Consider the following 7,449-nt stretch of genomic DNA (forward strand, 5'->3'; position numbering starts at 1 on the left):
TAAATCATAATTTTTATTTGCTAGTTTCTTTGCATAAGGTAGATTTTCAATGAGAATAACATTGATACAGCCTTAAGATTAAAAACAAACAAACAAGAAATATAGATAGGCTATGAGCAAGAAAATTGATTTTAGTGAACATCCATGAGATTATAACCGCCCAATTTTAATACTGCTTCCCAAATTTATTGAATACGGAGGAGTACTCTTTTGATAAAGAAGAGTGGTAATCCATTTTTTGAGGAGTCATTTTTAATTATTTTTTTTTACCTAAATGGTAAGAAAGCATGTGTTTGCTTGAAAGTAATTAATCAGGGGACCGAATGCTTTAAGTCCTCTCCAGGGGACTTGGAAATGAGGATCAATACCTTGCTAACGTGCATCCACTTGGTTTCGAAACCGGGGCCTCCTGGTTACGAGACCACTGCTCTACCACTGAGCATTCGCGCCTCCTCCGGGGGGTGGAATCCACCTCCAAATAGTGACCACCCTAAGATTGAGGTTGAATTACTCTTTTGTGAGTGGATTATACTTTTCTTTCTTTTTAGCAGGGATTCCATATCAAACGAAATAATCCTGAATACCACTCACCAATATTGATTTTCTCTTCTTTAATTAAGATTTATAAGTCCGAAAGAGGAGATAGATATTAGAACAAAGTATTCTACAATCACAATATTATGCTAAGAAATGATTGCGCTCATAATCCATAAGTCAAGCCCAAGAGACGAAATTGCTGTATGTAGACGCATAAAAGACAATAGGGACTTTTAGATTTGCGTGGACTGATACGTGTGACGTCCATTCAAGGCAGTGCATTAAAAGGACGTCGATCATAGCAATCCCCATTGTCTTCGTGTGAATCTAAAAGCCCCTAATATCTCAGACAACTAGACGAATTAATATCGCAAATTCAGATATAAAGAGTACTCGAACAAACTGATTACGTTTATTTTATTGAACTTAAGCTTCATCATTGCATAATAATTATATTTGTCTTCTGTTTTCAAGAAATATTAGGAATTTAGATATTAAACGAATGAACCGAATGTCGCTCTTCCGTATATATCCCTGCCATGAATTCCACTCTATGGTATACTACATAACACAACATTAATATCATGGAATTCTTTTTATATTCCTTTCAACCCTTTCGGTTCCCTTCCACCCCTTTTTTTTTTTTTGGGGGGGGGGGGGGGGTAACTCTCACGTCATTGACGGTCATAACTGGCTATCTGCCTTCTTTGTTGTGTCAGCCATTGTTACAGCTAACTATACAATGTATGTCGTCACTTCTGGACTGCAAATGCTTTTCAAGTGTTATTTATAGACAAATTACATGTCTACATGTCGGCATTATTTTCACCTTTTTGTATTCATATTTTTTTCTTCTTTCAGACGAACTTTAAACAAAAAATTGATGATGGTTGAGCATTTGTCTTTGAGTCACATAGGGCGTTGTAGTCTATGACTGTGTCACCACTCGTTTTGAACGTCTTCATCAAGTAGATCATCGCATCACAAACGAGCTCGCCGACTCCAGCCAGTCCGTGCGATGATATCCCCGCTAATTACATCACACATGTACAACAGCGACACACACACAAAAAGTGGGCGGAGGAGTTGCCTGACAATATCCTATTAGCAGTGCACAGTAGCTGCCGTGTTACGCTAAATGACTGTGACGTGTTACTCAATGGCGTGTCACAGACATTCTAACGAAGCAGTGCGCGCTATCATTTTCACCTCATTATCATTAATAGGGCGACGCCTATAGACCGTACGCGCAAAGTCAACATTATTTGGACCGCGCATTGCATGACGGAAGTCGACCTTACTTTTATTTTTCGTAAAGGTCACTTTAATAATTGTATTAGGATAGCATCATCATTATATATAGGGTTTATACGCTTAGTTATGAGCGGTTTATTGCTGCCCGCAAATTTCAAATTAGGAAGTAATGAGGCATAACCATTTTGGCATAATTGCACGAAGTACACTGACGAAAGTGAAATGGAGTGACCTGCTTGGATCTGACAACCGCTATCGCCCTTTTTTGAGGAGATGGATAGTAAAGATTTCACACTTCGTGTGGTGCTAGATAATGCCTTCATCATTTTTTGTCAGAAGGGGAAGGAAAGAGATGAGTAAAGTCTCACGGAGAGAGAAAATAAAAGAATATTGGAAGAGAAAAATAGAGATAGAGAGAGAGAGAACTCGCGTTACACACAAATAGAATGGTATAATGTTAGGAGGGGACTTTTGAAAGAGGTGGGGGCCAACATCTTTCCTTGTATTAAAAAAACCGTAATGATTCTTTTATCTTAACAAAACTCTCTTCAACAGCGATAAACTTCTTCATGTTGCTACGCCCCTATGTATACAGCGATCAAAATCAAAGATGGGAGGCAACAACCGACCTCGATGATAAAGAGAGACTAGTGAGCGGATGAATCATCCCTTTACTCGTTACATGATCATGTCATATCATGCATGACGAGCTGCGTCAAATGTTTCAATTAACATCAACTATGTGCGATGAGGGCGAGAGGAGGGATTCCTTCCCAGCGATCTCTATTGGTGAATTACCGTTTGGTCTTCAAACCAGTTCATCTGCTACCCAATTAGTCTATACCCATGTGGTCTACACCCAGCCCGTCTACTATCCATATGGTCTAATAATCATTTCATCTTCTTGGTCTATAACCCCCCCCCACACACACACACACACACAATTAAAAAAAAAAATATTTTCATCATCATTATTATTATTATTGTTAACTTTATCATTACTATTTTTATCATCATTATCATCTCTATTAGTATTATTACTATTATTATCATTAATATTATCACCATCAAAATTATCAAATTATACATACATTTTACGCAATAAAATGTATAATTCCTTTTATATAACTCTAAAAAGTTTCTTTTATTAACTTACATCTACGCTTGCATTGGCCTCGAAATCCTCTTTTCCCTCAGCGTTGAGTGAAGAAAAAGAACAATCCTTTTCACAGCTGTGTATCTTTGCCCGAGGCAAAATCTGAATAAGGCTATGTGCTATTTTTTGGCTAACAAAGATAACTCCCCCTCAGGGATAATCATTCCGAAAACTGGGGTAACAAGGGGGAGATGCCCCTTCATAGATGTGCAGGTCACGTATATTCCCAGAAGCATGAAGTCTCACCCACGACTATCAACTTTACAGTTTGCACATTTTGAAAAACATCTGACATTCTATCATTGATTAATTTAGTCATAAAAAAATACCTCTCCCTTTTTATTATGACTTCAGTATGTATTACCAAAATCCATTGCAAATTTGCTTATACTTAGAGAAACCTATTTCGAGAGTGTTGTTATGCATTTGAATATCTATTAAAATTAGAGATTTATAGACTCTCATTTTTAATAACAATTATTGCCAATTTACAAATATTAATACATTTGTCGACACTAATTGTACTGTTCCCGCTTCTAACTTCTAACCTTCATTACCTGCTGTTTTAAATTTCAATCATATAATTACAAATCATGGATAAATGTGCTGATGAAGATTTGCCTAGAGTTTTTCGAAAAGCTAAAATAATGTTTTTCCTCTCTTTTTAGCCTTGTTTCCCGTCATTGTTAATCGACACTGTCTTGTGTTCCCCAGGAGGGTGTAAGGGGAGCGAACATTCACCCCTAACATTGGAGCACGAGGGATGATCTACTGGGCATGTTTAACACTCGGTATCATCATTTTCTTGGTAATGCCTCCAATACCCTTCATGTCGTACTATGTATGAATGAGCATTTTCATACGAAACATCATTATTTAAAGATGTTTTACTAGATCATAGTAGGAGGTCGTAGGCCTGAAGAAATGCTTTTCCATAGGGAGAATATTGAAACAATTTAAAGCCTTGTCTCTTTTGTTCCGTTGTGACATCATGTTTGACTTCATAATTGAGACAGTGATGATGTTCATTCATACAAATGCTCTTCAACTCTTTGTAGTTTTCCCTCTATATGTTTTACAACAAATTTTCAGCTTCTTTGGATTTTACTCATTTTCTATTTTTTGTTCTCGGATGTTTCTTTGTATTTCTCACTACAATTATACTAGTTTCTGAAAGATATCATGAAACCATTCTTGTTGGTTGCAATGTTAGATGTGTTACTCTTGTTGAACATAACTATAGACTTTTGATAATTTGGTTCTTCATTTTGACGTAGTTACGGGTGCCACGGAGGAAAATGCCCCTAAACTGAATGGACAAAAGACATATAATCAAGATTGAAGTGAAAAGTTGGAGAGAAAAAGGGTGAGAAGAAGATACACAATTTCCTACCGCACACACTCTCGCTTCTTTATCGCACTTGCATTTTACCAAGTAAGGCCAACATGTACCGCACATGCACCGCCTTAAATTTACCGATCCTACCCTATTGCTACTTACATCATACATAATTTTACGTGGAGGCAATATCATGTGTGCATTTCTTTATACATTTCATTGAACAGTAATGCAAAATAAAGATTACATAAATAGAGATAATTATTGTTATTGTTTAAAATCATTTCCTTACAACAAATAAATACGCCAGATATGTTGTAGATTAAAGGTACATGTAACTAATCATTTCAGTCTTTCATTTCAAACCAATAAGAAGGTGTAACTATACTTTCTACTTGTCGAAAACTTTCGACTTAGCAAGAGACGACATGTAATTACCGCCGTCTACAAGATGATTCGGGTACAGACACATATGGCTACTAAAATCCAACTTTGTAGTTGAAACCCTATGCTCGCATGGCTTAAGAGGCCCCCAAAATACAACTATCGATGTTAATTTGGGCGGGCGTAGCCCATTTAGCTGTTCAGTGATAATTAGGGGCTGGTATGATATTAGTTTACAGATTAAGCATTTAGTAGATATTTTAGACGTTTATAGTAGCACCCTCGCTGATCATTTAATCTCAGAGTGACAAAATATTTCTGTTCCGTATTGGTAGGCCTATTTTCCTTTTAAAACTTTAAATATCTCAACGGATGATGTGCTATATCTATTTTTCTTTCTAGAATATGTTTGATATTTTGTATTTTCATCTCGTTCCATAAAGGAATACCTTGCCCCTTCCTCCTCCCTCCACATATAAACTTTCTTTGTCTGTCTGACTGTCGTTCTCCCGAGTCTCTCTCTCTCTCCCTTTCTCTCCCTGTCTCTTCATTTCCCCTCTTTCTTTACATCTCTCTCTCCCGATTAAGTTTACTTTATCTTTTTAATTATTCATTTGTTTATTAACCATTATCATTTCTTTTATATTTCTTTTTTTGTTTTTGTTTGGGGGAAACTTTTTTTCTTCTACCCGTCTTTGATCCTAGATATCTATATGTTTTCTTTGATATGATCATACTAAAATCATGATTATTGCCTCTTTATCAGAAAATTAATTTGGGCATAAAACGAATCATTCAAAAGATTTATATTTTACACCCAATCTCAATTTTCACAATTCTAAACACTATTAATCTAGGTCTATTTCCAAGTCCATTAATGGACTCTTTGTTCATCCTAATCTCAGTTCTGATGATAAAGTTTGATTAAAAATAACTTGCATTCATAAAACTTTTGGAAGTATTAAAGAAAGAAGACTTTTCATCGCGTCAACGGGAGGGACCTCGTTTGCAAGAGATCCCCGAGCAGCCGTGTAAGTTTGTCGGTAATTGAAGTTCTTCTCAAAGGGAAATTTCTCGTTTCCCGCGCCGAGGGTACCGCCTAGGTAACATGGTTTGGTCATTAATTTACTCTCGAAATTGTGTCGCTTAACATGATTAATTAGCCCGTAATTACCGTGTAAACTCCTATGTCCATAATGTGTACTTTATGCAGTTGTTCAACATAATTGATTTCTTTTTATCTCATGGCAACAATATAGAAAGAACGCAAATCTTGTGCTTTACTAACTTAGATTCATAAAATGAACATAGATCAAATTGGCGCTTCTTAACCATTGTTGGAATCACTTAAAATCATTTTGAAGTTTTAAGATAATTTAATACATAAGATACGAAATATTACATACAAGATTTATGGAAAATCAAAGCGATAAAAATTACTTGGCATTGCACTGTATACAACGTAAAAGAAAATGAAACATTCGATAAGGACAGCCGAATTCAAACTGTTTCTAATTTTGATCTCTTTCTTCAAATATAAAACCATTGATGATTTGTATAGCTTTATAAAAAGGATATTGATGATGTCGAAGCGCCAAGAGCTTCATGGCGTTACGGACAGGAGCGCGACATAAGAAGGAACCCGTATTGAGTCTTGAATCCCAGAAACGGTTCACGAATCTATAGGTCGCGCTACATAGCCACTGAGAGCCGTCGAACTAGTACAGATTAGTGTTTATAGCATGCTCAGCTTCCAGGCAGATCTATAAGATATTGACAAGAATTACACCAAGCTATGATTAATCTTCGTGTAGGATTAGTATGCCTAACGCTTCGAACAAATCCGGGGAGACGTGAAAAGTTCAATAACCCTTGAACTTGCATCGTACGTGATACGGGGTCAAACTTATGACCAATCACAATCGAGTATAAGCTTCCCAATAGAATGATCAGACATGTCCAATGGTAACAGATTTTTAGCCGGTGATGCCCCGGTCTGCAAGCATGACAGGGTTCGTAGCTACTTTTTTTTAAAATATAAATTTTAAGGTATGAATCTCGCTTACTTATCCGACATTCATATCCTGCTCGTTGGTTTAGGCTCTTCGAGTTAAACAAGAAAAGGGAAAGCTGCTAGCGATAAAATATTATCAAATCGAGCCTAATATATGAATTAGCGTGACCGTGTAAATTAAGTACACATTAAAGTCACACTCCTTGATTACGGATATAACAGAGCAAAGTTGTGTAGAATTGATGATGCTATTCATAAAAATATTGTCACACCCTCAACCGGCTAAAGAAAATAATTCACCGTTATACACGTCACACACTCGTCCAAATTAAAGATAAAGGTGAGTTTTGGTAATGCGATTGCATTGTGAAAGAAAAGGTGTGGAATGGATCAGGAACAGTTGATCACGTAGCATGTAAGTATTGGTGTGCACTGCAAGGTTCTGGAGTCATCAAAATCATAATAAATTTGGCCGAGTCTTGGTAAAGTTACAAGCATTGTACACAGAAAGCTGTATATGGGACAACACACAAGGTGTCGGGGCTAGTACCACCTTGATTTCCTTGTCTTTCTATGCTCATTACTCAGCCAGTATACATTTTCTTCAAAAATTGTTTGGCACATGTCATTTATTTGTAATGTTGAACATTCAGTGTAAGTTTCGTTTGATTCTGTGAGCATTAATTTTCTTTTATTTACCAGAACTGGAGTTTATCTTTAAAAGTGTGTGGTCCTAAGAATATAATTTATGTAACTAAAGAACTA

The sequence above is a fragment of the Strongylocentrotus purpuratus genome, unplaced genomic scaffold (genome assembly GCF_000002235.5).
Source record: "Strongylocentrotus purpuratus isolate Spur 01 unplaced genomic scaffold, Spur_5.0 spur5_scaffold_15, whole genome shotgun sequence".
Lineage (NCBI taxonomy): Eukaryota > Metazoa > Echinodermata > Echinoidea > Camarodonta > Strongylocentrotidae > Strongylocentrotus > Strongylocentrotus purpuratus.